The sequence below is a fragment of the Topomyia yanbarensis genome, chromosome 3 (genome assembly GCF_030247195.1).
Source record: "Topomyia yanbarensis strain Yona2022 chromosome 3, ASM3024719v1, whole genome shotgun sequence".
NCBI lineage: Eukaryota > Metazoa > Arthropoda > Insecta > Diptera > Culicidae > Topomyia > Topomyia yanbarensis.
Genome location: NC_080672.1, coordinates 344,077,699 through 344,100,180, shown reverse-complemented (window position 1 = coordinate 344,100,180; position 22,482 = coordinate 344,077,699). Strand labels below are relative to the sequence as shown.

The following is a 22,482-nucleotide window of genomic DNA, read 5'->3' as shown; positions in this document are numbered from 1 at the left end:
GATGCAAAACAGTTTCCGCATGTATTTCACAACTTCGGCACACAACTAAATGTTTACCAGTTTAATACCGCGCTATGGAGTGGAAATTTCAACGATCACTAGATCAAACGCCCGGAAACAACGAAAAAACAAATCGAGCAAACTACGGCCAAATAAAGCACACACTAAATTGATGCACCTGTTCTTCGCCCTATCAAATACTACATTAAAATATACGAAACATATACAATAAAATATTTAATAGTAATATCTAAGCATTATACACCACTTATACGTGTTTACTGCATTGAGTGGTTGCATATTTCAGTTAAAATTAAGTGAAATAAAATGTATAGTTTTTAGCCCTACGGCTAAGAAAAGTGTTGAATTCTGAAAGCTTATATTTGAAATGAACAATACATCGTTCAACATGAAGGTTTCAATGTTTAACTTTTGGAAACAATGTGAAACAAGATTATTTACTTATGTTAATTTACGAAATACTCTGAATGGACTCATATTTTGGTTAATGGCTGTGTTGGATGCACTAGTGCGAACCACTGGTGCTAATGCCACGACTGGCTCACTCACCCTATATTGGCTCTAAATGAACAATTTCTTCAATACTGGTTCCAATCCATGAAGGTCGATTCCAAGTTTTGTTTTTTTAGGTCACTTTGCACGGAATAACCCATATATAAGCTATTTTTGAGGTAGGTTAAAATTTGAGAGAAGGTTAACCCTAGACCCCCCAATTGCCCGAAAAAATGTTCTATTGACTGCAATGATCGAATTAGCACTATAATAAGACATTATAGTTGAAATTTGATTTTTTTCAAAACACCCGGATATTCGAATCATTTTCCCCGGATAATCGAATCCCCGGATAATCGAGTCCGACCTGTAGTTAGAAATTATGTGCTCAATAACTACGCAAAACTTCAATACGATAGGTGTAGTAGATTTTGAGTTATGATTTTAACCACAAAACATCCTTTTTTGAAGCTCTTGCAATTGTTATCGAAATTTACGTGCCATACTGATATGTTATTAACTGTCCAATACCAGAAAATACAAATTGCATTATGAAAATGTCTCGTAGTTATTATGGAATGAAATATTACACGAACGCCAAACACACATATGATAATCACACCAAAAGATCTTTAATGAATCCCCATATTCCAACAAACAAAACGAAATACTGACCAAATTCATTGAATAAACCAAAACCTAACTAAGAGCAGTATGCAGAACCAAAACCAATCATTGGCTCCTCTTAACCCTCCTCAAGATCAAATTGCCCGGATAATTCGATTTATCTTCTTCTCTCCTGAATCGGTGGCCACACGTTCCCACGTCTAGCACACGATGCAGTATGTATAGTCGCCACGCCAGAAGGTGAGCAAAAAATCATGTAACATCGTTACGACCATTACTTGAGCTACTTACAAAGGACTTTATCACTGCGTTCACCCGACTGCTTCCACTCGCTCGGCTTCGTGATAATCTGGGAGCTGGGAGCTGGGAGCTTCAACAACAGAACAACCATAATATTCCAGTCGATTTCCACCGCACAATCACAATGGGAAAAACCGTTTGCAGTTCCTACAGAATCACTAGCGAGCGAACGTGTTGGAATAAGAAAAATGATTTTCTTACCCGTTCCTTTCGCCTTCCGCTTCCTGCCAACGAATTGGGATTAGATATATGCACACCATCATCGTCGTGTCGGTGGGGTTTTCCCTTATATTGCCTCCTGTTTGCTCACATGTCATTTTCCAAAAGAGGTGAAGGAAGAGCTCCCAGATTGGATTTCGGTCTTGCCGTTCATTGCAGTACACATAGTACATAGATCATTCATTTGTACGGTAGTCAGCGTTGCGGATGGCATTCTTGGGATTCTGCTCGAGTATACGCAACCGAATTTGCTTCGGTGGTTGGAGTTTTGTCGTCAGCAATATATCATCTGATTGAGGAGTTAGTGGTAGATGTTAGAATTTTTTCCAGAAACAGCATTCCGAATTGATCAAGAGTAAAAATATTGCACCAATTATGGGAGGGAAGAAACCGTCGGTGAACGATGCGGATGCGGAAAATGAACGATTGCACATATGGTCTGAGCTCCAGCAGAGTTTTGCTTCTCTATTTTGCAACGAGTGGTTTTTTCCTATTTATTTCTTTTTTCGAGGTTTTTTCATTTTCGTCGTTTTCTAAAAAAATACGTTTTTTATTGGATGCATTTTTTATTATTTATATTTTTTTGTTATTTGCCAAAAAATGAATTAAAAAATAAAATAAAAGGGCAGCTGTTATAATTGAAAGAATAGAAATAAAAAATAGAAATATCGGAAAGGTTATAATTCCGATATTTCTATTTTTTATTTCTATTTTCTCTATTATCATACCTATTCATTTATTCTATTTTTATATTTATTTCTTTTTGTCTTTCTGATATAGAAAGGATATGCAACCACTCTAAAAATCGCCAACCTAATCTCGCCCCGAAGGGCCATGCCTCATATCCCATTCGAATCATTTCATCGAAATCAGCCAATGTCTGTATGTGTGTGTGTATGTGTTTTCTAAACTTACTCATTTTTCTCAGAGATGGTTGAACCGAACCTCTCAAACTTAATTTCAAATGAAAGCGAACCGATTTTATATAGGTTTATTGCACTGAGTAATATTCAAACTTTGTCAGACTAATTTAGTTTGCAATAATCGGCACAATGGTCGAAAAATCACAAGAATGACCATTATTAGCCATTATTGTGTATTTTGCCAAAACACCCATTTTTTGTAAAAAAAGACATTAACTTTATATTAGTATCCATCGATATACATCATAAAGGTTTTCTTCGGACTTCAGACTTATTCAATGATAGTTTTTTTATACACCCCAAAATTTCTTTTATACACCCCAGCGATTTTTTTTCTACGTTGTATACTCACTGTTGTTTTTTAAACTTTGCGACCATATTGAATAACCAAAATATGCATAGGCGAATTTGTTATGGAGAAATGGCTATACTTTTTGCCTTTCTCATATAAAGAAAGGCTATGCAATCACTGTAAAAATCGACTTTTTAACCGAGGCCCGGAGGGCCGAGTGTCATACACCATTCGATTCAGTTCGTCGAGATCGGCAAATGTCTGTGTGTGTGTATGTATGTGTGTGTATGTGTGTGTGTATGTGTGTGTGTGTCATTTAAACTCACACAATTTTCTCAGAGATGGCTGAACCGATTTTCGCAAACTTAGTTTCATCTGAAAGGTATAACGCTCCCATAAGCTGCTATTGAATTTTTAGTTGATCCGACTTCCGGTTCCGGAGTTACGGGTTGAAGAGTGCGGTCACACAGCAAATTCCCATATAAACCGGTACCACCATGATGTTCCAATGATGTAAAACATATTGAAATTGATGTAACATTACTCTAGTTTGCGGGTCTAGATCACTAATGATCAATCAAAGCAGCTTTGACCACGTTGGCCACCTATGACAGTTCATGACGCCCCCGGGGAACCCGCCAAGTTCCTGAGCTAATATCACACCCATACCCCAACGAATTCTCTTACCGATGCTGAATTTCATTCGGTTCTGACTCTTGCTTCCGGAGTTACAGGGGTGTTAGTAAGAATACACTGGAATATAAATCGGTACAATCGTAATACCTCAGAGGTTAAAAACTATTGAAATAGTCACCAAATTACTTCTAATCGCAGATCTAGATCACTGATTGCCAATCAAACATTCTTTGAATATATTGTCCACTATCGACGATTCCGGTAGTCCGGAATTCCGGGCATATTCCACAATTAAAGTCACATCGGTTCTTCGGTGATGACTGAACCGATTTTCTCAAACCAAGTCTCAAATGGAAGGCAAAATATGCAGCTGAGTATTGCGTCGCCCCCCCCCCCCCCCCGCCTTGCCCTTACACCTCCCTCCTTCATCACTCCCCTCCCCTTGGACCACCCTCACGCCCGCATTTCCTTCATCCACCCCGTATACCGAAATAAGATGAAGGATTTCTGACGCATCCTCCACTCCCACTCTACTAACCCCCCATTCCCTCCACTTTCAAACCCATTCCACCAACATTTCAAAATATAATCACATGAAGACAACATTGAACTCATGCTGATTAAACTAATTAAATATTATTCTTTTGCCTTTCTGATATAGAAAAGTTATGCAATTGCTTCAAAAACCGACTTTCTAACCGAGGCCCGGAGGGCCGAGTCTCATATAACATTCGACTCAGTTCGCCGAGATCGCAAAATATCTGTGTGTATGTATGTATGTATGTATGTATGTATGTATGTATGTATGTATGTATGTATGTATGTATGTATGTATGTATGTATGTATGTATGTGTTGATATGGGAATTTCTTATGTGACCGGACGATTTAGTCTATATTTCCGGCCCCATATAAGCGATCCTTACGAAATGTTATAAACATCTGTGGGGATATTATAGCTATCATTTGGGACTAAGTTTGTGAAAATCGGCCCAACCGTTTCCGGGAAACTGATGTGAGTTCGTAAATTTTGAAAGATGGCCGCTTTTCCCGGGCACTTCCGGAACCGTCTATGGTGGTCAATGTAGTGAACGAAAGTTTGGTTAGCCGTCGGTGACCTAGAACAGCAAATTTAAGTTGTTTGAGAGACATTTTAGCGAAATTTTTACCTTTTTTGCTTTCATCGGAGTATCGGTTTGAATCACAATTTGCTATGTGATCGCACGCCACAACCTATAACTCCAGAACCGGAAGTCGGATCGGGATGAAATTAAATAGCCATTTACGTGGACGCAATACTTTTCATTTGAGGCCAAGTTTAGTCGAATCGGTCTAGCCGTATGTGCTGATTTGTTAACAAAATGTCCACATCGGTTTCTCGGAGATGGCTGAACCGATTTTTACAAACTAAGATTCAAATGAAAGGTGTAATATTCCCATAGGTTGCTATTGAATTTCATTTTCAACCGACATCTTGTTTCGGATTACGAGTTGAAGAGTATGGTTACAAAACAAAATTTGTTGATTTGTCCACATCGGTTTCTCGGAATTTTCTGAACCGATTTTGACAAATTTGATTTTAAATGAAAGGTCCATCAGCTGCTGTTGAATTTTGTGTGGATCCGAGTTCTGGTTCCTGAATTATAGGGTGATACGTACGATCACGCAGAAAATCCCGATTCTAACGAATTCTGCGATGAATGTAAAAAGGTGAAATTTTTTCCAAAATGTAAACACAACTGTTGAATTTGTAGATCTAGGTCCCCAACAGTCATTTAAAGTCTCTTTGGCCACACTGGCCACCATCGACGGATCCGAAAGCATCCAAATTCAGAATAACGGTTATATTGGTTTCTCGAAAATGGCTAGATCGATTTGATCAACTTAGTCTCAAATGAAAGGTGTTGCGTCCCCGGAAACTGATATTAAATTCCATCTCCATCCGACTTCCGGCTCCGGAGTTACGGGTTGTGGAGTGCGATCACATAGAAAACTCCGATTCAAACCGATACCGCGATGAATGCAAAAAGGTGCTCTTATATATACTTACCAAGTGTAACAAGAATGAAAGACATTTCCATAATGTTATATTGTACGAACCAGCTATTAAATCATAGTTTGGGGAAATGAGAAAGGCACAATTGCACCTCTAGGTGGATTAAAACAGGTTTTTTTATTTGGCTTTGAATCGAGTAAATTCATGTTTTAAATTTTTAAAGTAGAAGAACCTTTACTGAAAACGACCACGTTTTATATATTAAAGATCCATCATTAAGCAAGTGTGACCTCCAAAGGGAACCTTTTTGATGCATAGCGAAAGGTATTGACATGAAATTCGTATTTTTTTAAATAAAATGCAGACTTAATCCAACTAACAGTGAGTTGAGACATTTCTTACATATATCAATGTAGGATGATCAATTAGTTTGCAGAGCTCATGCGAAATAGGCACTCAACTAGAGGTGGGATGAACATAGTTTCGAGTCCTGCACGAATAAAACCGGGAATAAACAGAAAAAATTATAGCATTAAAACAAATAAAATTATGAAGCAAAAAAATAAAAACTTTTTGAATTCATAAAATGCGTAAAGTGATTAAGGACATTATACATGAGAGCCACAACATAGCTCCTACGCCGCACACACCCCGCTCCTCTGCCCAACCATGTATCTGACATGAGCAAATATAAAAATACGTTTTTCAATACACTTACCTTGCCGGTGTACCATGAAACTGCTACTTGAGGAAGCTAAAACATTTTCCTATACAATCAACCCGAGTTTTTGACGGAATTCCATCTGTAGTTCTTATTTTGTGCAAAAATATCACCCCTCTTCATTTGGGTGTTTCTTTTCGAAACATTCTTATTTTTCTCCTCATTTTCAGAACACTTTTTCAAATGTGCTTTAGTCACACACCACTGAAAAAACACCTGCGAAGCTTTAATCGTTTACTAACTAAACTTCAAATTCTCTGCCAATGTGCAGATGACCGTAGGAAAATGTCCGAAAACTCTCATTTGTGCGTTTGAATTTTTACTTCGAATTCCATTTTTCCTCAATGTAAACAAGCGCGTCGGTGCCTAGCAACAAGCGTGCGTTCCATATCTTCACCTTAATATAAATGAAATTGATAAAAAAAATGAATCAAATCAGTTCAAATTAAAAGATTAATTCAAAATAATGAAAACTAATAAATTGGCTGAAATTAATAAAATGAATCACTGAACAAAGTAAACAAAACAAATAAAATGAAGGCAATGAATAAAATGATCGAACTGAAAGCAAAATGAAACGAATGAAAACAATTAAAATAGAAAAAAAATAAATAAAATAAACAAAGCAAATAATAGATATAATAATATTTAATGATATGAATAACATTATTAAAATCAATTAATAAAATAATCAAAATAAACAGAATAGACAAAATGAACAAAAAAGTAAAAAATATACTGAATAAAATAATTAAATTATTAAAATGAAATAGTAATCGATACAAAAGTTAAAAAAAATTATAGAATACAGGTATTAAATTGCTCCAAATTAATAATTTGTATGAAATGAATAAAATGAATGACTGAAAAAAATTGTTAGATTATTAAAATGAAGAAACTGAATAATATGTATGAGCTAGAAAAAAATTGGTAAAATAATGAAATGTAAACAGTGAATAAAATAAGTTTAATTAATAGAATACGTGACTTCAATAGAGTGATCAGAATGAATCGAATGAATGAAACGAATAAAATAACTAGATTGCGTTTAAACGAACAAAATAAAAATGAAGGTATGCTGAAATGATTAAAATGAAATGCTCGTATATTTAAAATTAACTAAACATCAGTCAAATACTGGGGGTGGGCGTAGTGTAGTTGGTAAATCGATTGCCTTGAACGCAGCGCACCTAGGTTTGAGTCCCGACCCCGCACATAGGGTTAGAAATTTTTATAAGAGATTTTTTTAACCCGAAGAGGCGAATGACCTTAAGGTTAAAACCTCTATAATCGAAACAAAAAAAGTTAAGTACTCTAAATGAATTAAAAAAAAAAACGAAACGACTAGAATTCATGAAAAGAATAAACTGAAAAAATTAGGGTAGAATGAAATAAAAAAAAATTCCAATGTACTTTCTAGCGCTCCCATTCTTTTTTGTTTTCACCTTTTCGTTTTCGTTCTTCTTTTATTGGCGGCGACGTTTAAGATTATCTGATGTTTCTGTTCTTAATTAGTTATTAGGAAACTGGAACGTTCAATTTGTTTTGGAAATCAAAAATGTCTTTTTTGTCGCAGATTTCTGAAAAAAAGATTGCTGCACAGTATAGAATTTTCAGGTTCAGTATTTTAACGCGTAGTTGTAAATAGAAAACTGAGATAAGGCCACGTGTGCTTTCAAGCCCCTTAATGAGTGAGAGAATGAGATACTGGAATGAGACAGGTAGATATTTCAAAAGTATTCATTTGCATTGAAAGAAATAGAAAGAAGTGTGACGTGACTGAACTTGTCGATAGCAAAAAAGCCGTACATTCAATCGATTACTATGCAGTCAATTTCCAATCAGCGTTATAGCTTACGAGTTGTTTTGTTCGGAATTCTCGTTCTGGAGATATGGTTTAATGAGTCTTTTACAAACCAATACCATGGAAAAAGTATTTAAATTCTTGGAAACGAAAGTGGCCATTGACATACAGGGTGTTGGGTTCATGGTTAAGAATCTCTCGAGTGATGGTAGAGGATCATATTTAGGGGGAAAAATCGTTTTGCACATACCATCAAATCTCAACCGTAACAGAGTAATTGTATTTTTTCTGATAATGATCTTTTTGCCTCTAAATACCTCAAACTCAAAAACTGCAGTTTGTATTTCAACTCTATTAATTTCATTATAAAGGTGAGAGAATCTCAGAATAAACTGTGCCATCGATGAAGTTTGCTATACTATACTATACTATACTATACTATACTATACTATACTATACTATACTATACTATACTATACTATACTATACTATACTATACTATTATATCCTGGCGTATGAAATTTCATACGCAGAACTATCCATCGTTTAACGAGTATTTACTGTAGAATTTTGGCATCTAACTGCTTTATTATTGCACTAACGGGATCTTTACACCTCATATTTCATTGTTAAAAAAGACTGCTGCCATTTTTTGTAATTTTATTTACATTTTTGAACCATCCACAGTAGGGGCAAATGGCGGCTGAAAAGTAAGCAATACATTTAGTTAGATTTTATTGTTGGAATTCGTTCTAATAATTCCATTATGTGACAAAACGTTGCCACAGGTATAAAAGAAGTGTTGTCTATCAGAAAATCCGAAGAAATATGTGAAACAACAACTTAATGGTATGACATCCTTTTGTAAGCATTAAATTCATTTTGACATGTCTATCTGGGTATATATCAGTTTGGGATATCCAATGATTTTAAAAATTTCATATTTTTGCTCCCACGTTTATAAAATCTGAAATATTCACATATATGTGAAAATATTACTTGTAATTCAATATCAAACCAAGAATTTCAAAAATTGATGCAGAAAAACCTAAAAAAAAATGTTTGCTGATTTTGTATGGAAAAGGTCAAAAAACATGATAAAGTAAGCTTACCCTATTCATAGGGTTCTAGAGTGCCACGCACCAAACCTTCTTACCTTTATTGTGCATAGTTGAGACAGTGAAAAAAGTGCCTGTTCGTGCATTTTGGTTTGCAGCTTTCTTTCTTATACGTAGTTCAAGTTGGTGTAAAAAATGTAAAAATCTTCAATAACTTTGAAACGAATGAGTATCTTTACATACAGTCTTCAACAATATTATGTAGTTTTCATACCTACACATTTGTCTTAAACAGTTTGCACAAAAAGTCACAATGAAAAAAGTTATATTAAAAAAACTGGATTTAAGGGGGTTGCCATAGAAAACGCCTTATAAATGGATAACTTTTAGTCCTACAAGCTCAACTTCTTCAACAACTATGAGCATCTCTAAAACTTTGTCGAAGACACCAACTTTCTACCTCATCAGTATAAAAAGTTTTTTTTTTATTTTTAGTTCGATCATAGTAAGCCATGCCTAATTTCAATTGTTATCAGATTGTGGGGAATATTCATACGAACAAATCCTCCAAAGACATCCTGTGAATATTATCGATGGTTTGGCCTCTAGTGAATTAAGTTCATGTTTATGGCGTTTCCGACTACTGTGAGTCGCCACTGTGATCATGAGTTATTCTTGGTACAACATCAGAATCCAGGGATAGCATAAGGGTATGTGCATTGGGCCGGAGTCTCTAGGGTTGTAGGTTCGAATCCTGCCTTTGGGCTGATTTTTTTACATAATTTCATTTCGATCAGTTTTCCCCGATTGATATCATCAAGAAAGTTTTACTATTATTTAACAAATGAAAATTATTAAAATAAAGCTGTGGCGTCCAAACCCTGAATTCATATTTTCTAGTAAATAAATTAATATGTCTTCAAAGATTTTTTTAAATTTTGTTTTCAAAATTCATTTATTATTAAGGCGAATTAATACCACGGTAATTAATTTATTAATATTTTTATTACTCTTGTTTGATAATCGGACTTGCTCTTACAACCTCCATCCATTCAATTTCATTTCCAGAAAAAAAACAATGCGGCCACCAGATACACCCCGTGCTACAGCTGACCCTCTCCCACCCCAACCTTTCTCGTCGGGCCTAGCCAAAAGCATTGCCATAATACAACGCAATGCAAAGCATGCCATTTTAAATTACCCAACAAACGCTTTCTATCCGCAAAGTCTGTTGGCCATCTGGTCGGTGTTAAGTCAGACCGAACTAAGTTACAAAACATAAAAAAATGCGAAAATGATAACATTGGATAAAGAATTTCTTCAGCTACATTCGACTTTTGCCAAATTTGATATATGTAACTATAAACAAGAATTATGGCAAAAAATAATTTCCAATTATAACGTAGAGGTAGCTGCGATTCAAACTTTAAACCCGTTTTTCTCGAAATCAATATTTTGTCACTTAGTCCGGTCTGACTTAACACCGACCATCTGTCCAACACTTTCGACCACGACTTTCGCAGCAGGTGACTACTTCTGTCAGATTTAACCCATTCATGCCCATGTTGTTTGTGGACAACAACGGTTTTGAACAGCTATAATTTTTGATTGAAGCGAGATTTGCTCACAAAAACAAGTAAGGCTAATACATGTGACTATTGGCTTTCATACGAGTATCAACAGTTATAAGGATCAGCTCTAGAACTGAAGTTATTGCAATTAATCTGATTGAACTGCGATGGAGCAGTGCTGCCAGGGACCGTTTACACCTACGACGGAAAATGATTTTTCATATAACTTCGTTATGTTGCAATATTAGTGAAAACTGATAAAACTTATCAATTTAGACTATTTTTGGCTACGTTTTCCACGCTGTTGCACTATTGTAAATACTCTAGGAGAATTGTACTGAGCATTGGAAGGTAAAAATTGAGCAGCTTCTAGCACTGCAAGGAAAAAACCTTTATGAAAAAAGGTTTTTCGAGTTTCTTGACCCCATCGTTTTCAAGGAAAAATAATTTTGAAACCCTACATGCATTAGAAAAAAGTTGGGCATGAAAGGGTTAATTGAATAGCCTCCGACAACTCGGCGTGGTCTGCTCGTCTTATGATGTCGGTGAAAAGTTTTGCTGAATGTTTGAATTATGCTCGATATCTGCCTGGCAAGTGCTACGGATCGATTTGCTCGTTTTCGTCATCTTTTTCCTACTCCATTTCCATCGTTTCCTGAAAGGTACCGGGTACAGATCGTTGAATAGCTCGGCTACAGCCGTTTATCGATTTAACTTGCCAATGTTTGGAATTACTTACGATATGAGCGTTCAAATGGTCCGCCATACTCATATTTCAAATATACATACCTAAAACTCACGTAGATTTTTTATGCTTGCTAAATTCATGTTAATTGTACGTGTTGATCTAATGAATTTCTGGTGATGTTCACATACGTAATTTTTAGCGAGCAGAAATCAGAAGAAAGGCGATCGTCTTTTTAGAAAATGTATCATAGTTGGTCACACTAATTCAGCATACCTGATCTATAAGCATCACATTTGAACTATTATTTAACAAAGTCAAGTCTTAAAACATAAAAATTATAGAGTTTGTAAGTTGTTCTTCTCTTTCTATTCATGGACAAATATTGAAATAAACGTACTCCGCAGCACAGCTCCAGTTTTTTTCCGACCCATACATCCGTACCTGTAGAATCAGTATCAAGCCTTTCCTGTGAAACTCAATCCTCACGGTATGAGCAGTTGAAAGCCCAAAAGCGCATAAACCCCCTCCTCCGGTATCATTTACCTCTGGGAATTTCCGTTTGTTGAAAAAGGAAGAACCTTGAACCATAATAAATCAGTCTCGTGCTTTAATTGGTGAAGGACACTGTTTTCGAACTGCGAAAAAGCTTTTTCGCCGAACGTGAACGAGTGTGCGCAATACGAATCATCCCCCCACCTTGCTGTTCCGACCGGTGCCAGGCATAATCCTTCCCTCAAACGAGTCATGCGCCTCTTTATCCACCAGCGGAAAACTCACTAACCTACCAAAAAAACCCACCGAAAGAATCCGTTCGCCAAGGATTCACTCCAGTGATAAGAGCTTCAACGGTGAACCCCCAAATCGGACGAGCAACTCACCGCTTTCCGACCCGGCACTCATCGGCAGCGAAACGGAGTTCATCCGGTTTGCTCGGCTATCCGGTCCGGAGATACCGATGCTGGCCGGGAATGTGCCAGACAGCACCGTTCCAACAAAGTCAGTCTCTCGACGGACCGCGATGAAGTTGCACGTTTTTCCGGTGAGGCCGCGTCGTTTTCGATCCTACCATCCGCGTCCGCGGGCAACAACACAAACGTTCGGCATCACTTGCTCCGGTGAGCAGCAGAACAGAACAGAAGCAATCCCTGAAGGGGGTATCCCAATCGATTTCGATTACCCAGTCACGCGGTGTGTCGGTGCATCAATCGCGGAAAATTCGGAAGTATCTCTACCGTCGTCGTCGTCATCGTCGTCGCCGGTGCCGCTGCCGCAGCGGTCGTCGTTCGTCGTCGCGCGGGAGTTTCGCCGTCGCCCGTAGTTCAGTGTGCTGTTACCGGGATAAGCGCCGCTTAGAGTGCTACTGTTTTGTTTTATCGAAACTAAACCATATCTCAAGAAGTTTTTCATTTTCCACCACTCTTCACATATCCCCGCACAACGGTAACTGCGGAGGAAAGCAAATTGAGGAAATCCCACATATCGAAAAAGTTATCCACCGTATGTGAATGTGAGTGTGTTTGTTTTATGCTACACTCAAGAAGGGACAAGCTTCTGTGTGTTGATCGAACCGAGGAGACGAGTAACTTGTCTAAAGTTAAAGTTTTTCTTGGCCGCAGCCGGGAGTGAAATTTTAAAGGGAAATAATCATATGCCAGGAAGCCAACCGGTAACGGGTGAATATTGACGGCAAATTGGAAACAGTGTGTTGAGAAGCATCCAAAGTGTGCCGCGGTTGCTCGAGTACTTATCGGGAAAATCAAGTGCTGCGAGACAAGCTGCCAAAGAGGAAATTGAAACCGACCAAGAAATACGAGCATATTTTACGGGAGGAAATATAAAACCAGCGCTTATCGTTTAACCAGCTACGGTGTGCGAACACGCAGAGGCAAAAAAAGAATCACAACTGTTTCCGCTTTCGTGTGGAAATTTGAGATTGCCGCCCAGTGAGTAGGTGGAACAGTTGGCAGTGTCCTGACCGTGGCTAGCGAGCGGCTGTGTGTAGGTACCAACGATTACAGTTCCCGGCAACGGTCGGTACCGTCCAACGACGATTATTCGGGTCAAGGGGTGTGCTGTGCATCTCGGTGACATAAAGCAGAGACAGTGCATTTACTAGAAATGAAAGTTACTCGTATAGCGCGGCGCTAAATGCTCGCCGAACAAGCATCCGTCAGTGTCGGTTTAAGTAGAACTGTGCCGGTACGTGACCTGCATTGCGGAGTGTAAACAAACAGCAAACGGGCGAATTAAGTTTGCAGCCAAAGTTTGGACCGGCCCGAAGTGGGAATATGAATGACGTGACGTATTAGCAGGAATAACCCCGTTGAGCGTGTTGGCCGAAAGTTTAAAGCTAACGTGACGCGACACCCTGGGCAATGCTTTCCCTCTGAGTGATGCGGGTAATTTTGCAATGTAACAGCCTAGTGCGCTACGGTTTAGGCAATGGAATGGATTTGTTCAGGGGGTTCTATACTAAAATGCTTTGAATGAGATGAGGTGTTTGGGTCTTGGCTTTTTAGTCTGCACAAAATATTCATAATTTTTTAAGAGATGTTTTTTCAAAGATGTTGGAAGGATACATTTTTATCAAAAACGTAGATATAATCTTTGTATATGTGAGTGACGTTTCTGTCACGCAAAAAATATTTATATTGAAGTTAAAGTAAACAATAACACATCGAAATTTCTGTCCCTAGCATTGTTTCACCTATAAAATTATGAACCGTCGTAGTGCGGTGTTATTGTGATATGTTGTAGGCGCTTAGGTGAAATCTATGGATGCTGATGCTGGCATGGCTCTGTTAATAAAATGTATGCTGGTTCAACTCCAGTTTTTGTGAGACGTGTTTTTTTTTCAAATGCCGTTATGATCAATAGATTTGAATATTGCACGCAGAGCCGTAGCGTGGTTTTCTGGCGCCCTTGGCTGAGTGTTCATGTCGCGGCCCTTGCTTTAGCTAAATTTTTCGACTTCCGAGCAAAAATTTAGCGTGTACCTACAAGTGGTCCACTTATCCTGATTTACATGACCACTTGTATTTTAACTTTCCAGGTTACTCGTTCTTGGGCCACAATTATTTAGTTTTCTGAAACGCCCGCCAGGCGCTCTTCTTTCTCGATTGCATACAGCCAGGGAGTACGGAATGTGAACCCTGTCGCAGTCGCAAGCATATCCATTTTCTACTGTGTCGCCGAGTATTGAAAGCAGAAGTCTACTTCCAAACACACCGAGAACTTTATAGTCTGCACATTTCAACGACTGTGACTCATGACTGTTCAGAGTAACAGGGAGTATCAGCGGTTTGTAAAATCCAAGTTTTGTGTGAGTCCGTGCGCAACATATTTGTTTACCTCGCGGCTAGCATCGATATCTCTTCGGAACTAACTCCGTTTGGAGTGCCTCGCGCTCAACCAATTGCCATGTACTTTGACTTGGTAGAGTTTATTGTCAGTCCGATTCTTACAGCTTTCCTTTTGCTACTTCCAATGTTCTGAGATCTATCCCAATTGTGTTGATGTCGTCCGCGAAACCAAGAAGCGTGTGAGATCAGATGATGAGGTTCCATTCTTTTTAGTTTAATCAATTTTCTCGGAAAGCCATGTTTAAGCATTATCTGACGCAGTTCGTTGATCGATGTTCTTGGTACAAAAGATGCAGCCAGCGGACACAATCTGCTAAATAGAACACATGGGAGCAGGGCCGGCGAAACACTTTTTTCCCGAGTGGGTAATAATATTTGGAGTGATTCCTACTCGTAGTGACGAAAGTTCAGACATGGTGTATGTTAGTAAAAGTAAACATTTCCGGATAATACCTGGTGGCTATTTGGAACTACCCTTTGTTTACGGGCTGTGTGACCGACGGCTGAGTGAAAATGTGTTTGTTGATTATTAAAACTACAATTGTTCCACAGCTAAGTCCCAATTACTCTATTCTTTTAAATTCCGTTGCATTAATTTTCTGTTTCCTCCAATAAAACCTTCTTTCCGCAGGTACTGAAGCCCGCATGATAGTGTTGACTAATAGGAAGGTATCTCCAACAAGAGACAACTTCTCTGGTTCAATGGTGGTCGTTTTGAATATTTATCCGATGGCAAAATAATGCGGATAATTATCCTTTTCGATATAAATTATATTCATCTAATACAAGGCCCCTAAAGGTCTACTTCCGGATCGAATATAGCCCATTTAACATCATCGATATATCGTGTAAACTAACCAATCAACCCTCGACCTATACGAACAAGTATCTTGTCTACGTACCTGCGTGGGAAGTAGAGATTGATGGTGTAGTCTCCGCTAGGGGTCTTAATTGTGAAATATGGCGTTGGAACCTTCCAGAACCCTTTGCTTCAGTCAGTGAAAATTCTGGTTTGCAAGTAAATGCGTCCAGCATAAATCGAGAAGTATAAGAGCTTATTTTCAATCTGTCTCATGTCAAGACTTTTGCCGGATCTACTCTTTTAAACTTTGTTCTTTTGAACGGGGCTCGTCTACCTGTTCGTCTTGTTGTGCCTCAGGGTATGCCGTCATTATGAACAATTGGTCCGTACAGTTACCCAATGTAGGAACATATAAACCACGACTAATTTATACGCTCCCTTCTCCACTAAAGAGCGAGAGTCTGACAATCCCACTGAAGGAACATATTCTAATGTGCCTATAAATTTTCAAAAAAAGAAAAATCATTTGCTCTCCTAAGCTGCCGCATACAGGCCTGAGAATGTCCTTTGATGGGTGTTACTACCAAAGTAAGTAGCTCCTCGTCTCGGAAATCTTAGAAACTAACAGGAATTTCTTCATGGGACATCAAAAAACCCAATTGCCCCTATATTTCACTCCCATGATTTTCCTAGGATTAACACGAAACATTTGGTTAACTTCCGTCTTCCGACGTAGATCTTCCACAATTTTATCATTATTTGCCAGGGCTGAGTTACCAGATATTGAAGTTTTCGGTTGCCAAGTCCGAATCAAAGGCAGACATTGTTCACCTCAGTTGGTTCAAGACGACTTCAACTCCCACGGTATGTCATAGGGTTGTCTTCACGTTGATGGCCGATCTATCTTACTGCAAGATGTTCGCGATAATTTCAATATGATCATGACTACTTAAATTTATCATTGTATTCGACCTCAATTAGTGAATGGAACAGCTACGCGTCCACTAACGCACAATCGAATAAAAACAAAAAATCCTCCAGTGGAAGCATACAAGGTTTTAACTGGCTTGATTATCGACACTGAGATTAAAGGTCAGACGAAACGAGATCCGGCGCTAACAGCAGTAGACGGTCTCTCACTTCGCGCTCAGAATTGTACGTGAAAAGGTCCTATAAGGACTTTTTGAATGTCGGATCGTCTGATTTTTTCCGAATATACGCAACGTTAGAAACGCAAATGAAAAACTTAATGAATGCTAAAAACGCGGTTATTGACACCGGTTTGTCAAAGGATTAACAAGAGAAATAGTGTTTCATCTGGTGGCTAGGTCCTACGTTGTGTATGTATTCTATTCAACCGTTGATCGGAATGCACGAAACCAAGTATCCTTTTTCGGCGACAACAGCATTCCATATAGATCTACACTCAAACAATTGATGTTTTGCGATTAAATGATAATATTTTATTTGGACGTAATGGTCTTTGAACACACAAATTTATCTGACAGCAAAGATGCTCGCGCTAAGCAGTGTAGCGTTCGTTAGATGATGACAGCTATGCATCGCTTCTATGCAAATTATTATGACAGTAGTGGTGAGGGTGATCATAAAAGAGGCTGTGCTGCATACATTCTCCCCACAAAACTGACGGTTTTATATTTACCCATCAACAACCATGTCCACTTTGTTAGAGTTCCAAGGATGCTCTACATTCGATGGAGCATGGAATGCACTCCTTGCATTTTATGGGGAAACATTGGAGTTTCTTAGTTATTTATCTAATAAATAATGATGAGAAGGCGGACACTTAGATTAGAATGGTAATGAGAAAAGACGTACAGTTAAGCATTAGAAGTTGATATTCATGAGAGATCACGTAGCTTCAACGAGTTTGTCAGTCAGTTATGTCAGAGGACGCTCGAAATTTCGTGGAACAATGGACGGTTAGGAATTCTAAAGACACAAACAAGTCTTGGTTCAAGGAGATGGATAAGGCTCGTGACTTCATTCGGATGATATCTCGGATCATGTCCAATCAATATGCGTTGGATGAGCATCTCCTGTGTAGTGGAGTCGCGGAGAGTGGTGTGTGCGCTTATGATGACGAGTATCACTACATTAAACATGTTGTCTGGTCGTGCGCCTAGTGCCCTAGCGCCAGATCTCCGTTAAACAAATTCCTTCGGCCTCTTTCCAGTCCAAGATGTGCTAGCTATCATCGATCTCCGTATATGTCTCCAATATACAGATTTTTTAATGCGATAGGTATCCAAATTTAGTTATCTCTTCTCATTTAGTTGATAAGCTATCAGCTACAGAGCTCCCAGCGGATCCAAGGAGGGCAGTTGGCGATCCGGTTCATGATGTCCTGTAGTATTCTTGCGCTTGCCAAAAAATCTGCAAGTTTAATTTCTTCTTCTCCCCAACATTGACGTCCGGCCTCCATTCACTTCCCTGATACAGTCTCTTCTACTCTGATGTTGAAATCAATTCCTCTTGTGTATATCTTTTGTCTTCCTTATAATAAGCCTTATAGAGTTTCTCGTTGTTTCAATTGTTAATCAAATAATAGTTCGTGCTAAAAAATAACATATTGTGTGTTAAAATATATTTCCCTTAGTATTAGTAAAAAGTTTAAATTTTAAACAAATCCTAATTATTTCCTATTTTCAAGAAGTTTGAATTGTAAGCCAAAAGACATGTGTATCTCAATAAAAATTGAAATTATTGTGCATCGAGAATTTCAGACGCATGCAATTTATGCGCAAATATGCGGTTATTTTCAGGTTTTAGTTTGTTCCAAACTTACGAGTGGGTATTTCCCATCTCGATTATTTTCGAGTGGGTAATACTACCCATACTACCCACGCTATCCGCCGGCCCTGCATGGGAGTATCTTATAGACTTACTTACCGTTCAGGTTAGAGCCTTGTTGTCTCTTGTTGTATGCAGAAGCCGTCTCCACTCCACTCGGTCCATTGCTACTTGTCGCCAGCCTCGCAGTCTTCGAAGGGTCCGCAGGTGGTCGAAACGTTGATGGCAAGTCCAATCCTGCTGGCTTCAGCCTTCAGTCTGATGTACGTTTTCGACATCGCCTCAAAGTTCCGTGCCATTATGTCAACGTCGTCGGCGAAGCCAAGAAGCTGGACGGACTTCCTGAAGATCGTGCCACTCGTGTCTATCCCCGCTCTCCTTATTACACCTTCTAACGCAACGTGGAACAACAAATACGATGGACCATTACCTTACCGTAACCCTCTTCGAGATGCAAAGGGATTCGAAAGTGTCCCTGATACTCGAACAACGCACATCACCCGATCCATCGTCGCTTTGACTAATCGTGTTAGCTTATCCGGAAAACAGTACTCGTGCATTATCTGCCATAGCTGATCTCGATCCGTTATGCCATACGTCGATTTGAAATTGATGAACAAATGATGTGTGGGCACGTTGTATTCGCAGCACTTCTGCAGACCCTGCCGAATCGTGAATATTTGGTCCGTGATGGTGCGGGAACCCGTGAATCCCGCTTGGTAGTCCCTTGCAAATGGTGACACTCGGCGGCAAAGAATTTGGGAAAGGACTCCAACTTGTCACCCTTTTTGTAGATTGAGCAAAGGACACCCTCCATCCACTCCTCCGGAAGAATCTCCTCCTCCCAGTGCACTCTAGCCAGTGTTTCACCACCGTATTTTAATAGCTCGCTGGGTAGTTGATCTACACCGGCCGCTTTGTTGGTTTTCAGCCGACCGATCTCCTCTTATAGACAGCACTGATGATTTGTTACGCCTCGACAGTTATTAGATTCGAGCTTGTGACCCTTTTTGAAGGTGAGGATATGTCTAATCCGCATTTATTTTCCACCCAGATTATATGGAGCACGCTGTGCATTGCATCCACAGTTTATCTATCGTTCTCAATCTCAGGTTCTCTTAGGTATACCCTGTGTGTACTGAAAACTTTAACCGCGTTTTTCTCGAAACCACTTTTTTTAATTGACCGGAAGTGTAATTCAAGCAAACCAATTTTATTTGTTCTGAAATGATCACAGTATATTGATTTCGCCAGCGACGTACCTAGGCTTTTATGTTTTCATTGCATACTTCGTTTAATCAAAAAATTTTTTTGTCGATTTTATGACATTTGCAGCGTAAAAAGTTCACCATTTCTCGAAAAATAAAATATAGAAAAAAAAATCGGCGCACGTCTGCCTTAACGAGCACTTTTTCGTCGTGCCGTATCTTATGTCGAAGAAGTTTTTCTTGGCTGCCCTCAGCTCATCATAACTGGTCTGACATGTAGCCACTGCAAGCATTCGGCTTCTAGCTTGATTTTTCGCGTCCGTTGCTCTTTGGGACCGAGCATCGCACTGGTCATTCCATTGGTTTCCACGTGTAGCACCCAACAGTTCTGTGGCTGTTGTAATGACCACCTCATGGACCTGCTTCCACGATGCGATCGGGCTTATTTCTCTACACCAGCCGACAGTTTCTGTTTGTTCAATCGCATGGTCCTCTCACGCTTGGAACCGGTATATCCTTACTTATTTTATAATGGCAAATCAAGATTGTCTGAAAATCAATTAACAAAAATCGTTTTATTATCGCTCTAGACAGCACGGTGCTACAGTGATTTTGTACTTTTCAAGTGACCTAGTATAGGTTGTAAATCTCGACAAATGCAACACAAGACAATGTTTGAAAAATGTTGTATAACCTCAAAATTTTGATTTATGGCAAAAAAACTATTTTTAGGACTTTCGGCATTCAAAAAAAATCTACGCTGTCATATTTCAAACGATTTTAAATTTTTTGGGTGTTCTGGAAAGAAAAAGTAATGACCTTTCCAACGGTATGTTATTTTATGTTCTTTTGTCAAAGATACTTTGCGGTTTTGGGTTAACAATATATATTTTATATGAGACTATCCCCTTAAAACAAGTTTCTAATTAAGAAAAAAATTAATATTTTTTTCCAAATTAGGAACCATTTTTCTTCCAATTTTGAAGATAAATAGGTCGTTGATGCTTCTGGTCTTCTCCATAAATTTCCATTTAAACAAAAGCGCTTCCTAATAGAAATGCAGATCAATTTTCATATTTTTAACGAAAAATCGCAAAATATTGGGTACTTTCATATTGTTGTCCCAAAACCGCATAGCACTTTTAACAAAAGTACATAACATAGCATCCCGTTGGAAAAGTCATTTCTTCTTCTGTCCAAAAAAAAAATTTAAAATCTGTTGGAAAATGATGACGTAGAAATTTTTTTCGCGCTGAAAATGCTGAAAATCGTTTTTTTGGCTATAAATCAAGATTTTGAGGGAATATTAAATTGATCATACGTGGTTTTGTGTTGTATTTGACATGATCTACCACCTTTAACACACCACTTTGAAAGTACATTCATTTTTTTACTATTTTGTAGCACCGTGTAGTTGTTATACCATCGAAAGTGCTAAAATCTTATATGATGCTTGGAAAAATTCTCTAAATTTTACAGGTTTCCTTGAAAGTAGTACAACTTCTCTAAAACTTGTGGGACATTTCGTGTGTACAGCATACAGAAGTTTTTGGTCAAACTTGCCTAATTTTGTAAATTCTGCTCGAAATACTTCATTGAATATATTTCTTGTTTTGATGTGCGTTTTTAGGAACGTGTCCTATGTAAAATATACAGAAAGAATTAACCAAAACGGTGAAAATTCACCTTTTATTGGACACACTGAGAAAAGCTATGTCCTCAAGCAGGAATCGAACCTGCGATCTGCCAGTCATGCTTTCCTATAGCCTCGTTCACCATCAAAATTTTGGCGGTGTCAAAGCTAGTTAATGGAAAACAAAATAGTTAAAATAATATCGCTTCGACGTGATTTGCTTGGAGCTAAATATAGACTAACGAGTGAATTCTGCCTAAGAAGAGGCGGGGACAATTCGCTTATAGGAGGCATTGGGGGTAGAATAGTTCATTGGTAGGTATTGCGACTGTGGCGGGAATCACGATACTGTTGGGAATCTGTTACAACATCATCACAGTTCCTCGATGGCGGAGTGGTTAACGCACCCAGCTAGAGACTGGAAGATCGCAGGTTCGATTCCTGCTTGGTGAAAGGTTAATTGTCACCGTTTCGGTTCATTCTTTCGCGTTCCTAAAAACTTCATTGAAGTTAACTATGAGCTTCGGGAAATTTACATATGAGGTTCATAGTAATTCCTTTGAAGTTTGAAAAAATTTAGTCAAACTTCAAAAAACTCCTTGATGTTTGAAAGATTTTCCAGAAATTCATAGAATATTTTTGAAGCTTCGTGAACTTTCTAAAATTCTAATGATTTCACTCAAGACCGTAGGATTTTCTTGAAGTTCAGTTCAGTTTTACGGGAAGACCAATAACCGTTGGAAAAATATTCTGAAACGGAGATAATATTTCAAAATGTTCAAAAAACATTTATGAAGTTCCTAGAATCAGTTTGGTAAACTATGTGGGAACATCGTAAACACTCTGCTGCCAATAGACATTGTTTGAATGCCTAAAAATTCTCTGAAATTTGTAGTATTTTCCTAAATTTTATACAACATTCGAAGTGTCATCCTTAAAGTTTATTGAGATTCATTAAAGTATGACAAAAAACTATGACTGATCTGACTGAGCTTCGTACAAATTGTCTGAAGTTCCAAGGATCTCCTTGTAAGTTCCCGAAATTTATTAGACTCTAAGATACTTGTAGGACGTCCATAAACTTGTAGGATTCTTTTCATACTTGATATTTTTTTCGATTATAGAAGTTTTAACCGGGTTAGAAAAATCTCTTATCAAAAATTTCTATCCCTATGTGGGTCGGGACTCGAACCCATGTGCACTGCGTACAAGGCAATCGATTTACCAACTACGCTACGCCCACCCCCATCATGCTTGATAGATTTTCTCGATGCATTTACTTAAAGTTTGGAATTCTTTGCTGGAGTTTGCAGAAC

At 38.4% G+C, this 22,482-nt stretch overlaps 1 protein-coding gene across 13 annotated transcripts in view; it reads left to right on the top strand.

The window, feature by feature from the left end:
- LOC131690758 (collagen alpha-1(XVIII) chain) overlaps window positions 1-22,482 on the top strand; it is a 1,092,580-nt gene that overhangs the window by 445,943 nt on the left and 624,155 nt on the right. For 2 of the 13 annotated variants that reach the window (XM_058976751.1, XM_058976749.1), the window contains exon 1: window positions 12,337-13,746. The exons of the other annotated variants lie outside the window; for them this stretch is intronic. The gene's annotated coding sequence lies outside the window, so the exon portion shown is untranslated. Of the gene's footprint in view, window positions 1-12,336; window positions 13,747-22,482 lie in introns of those variants that run through there. 13 annotated transcript variants of the gene reach the window in all.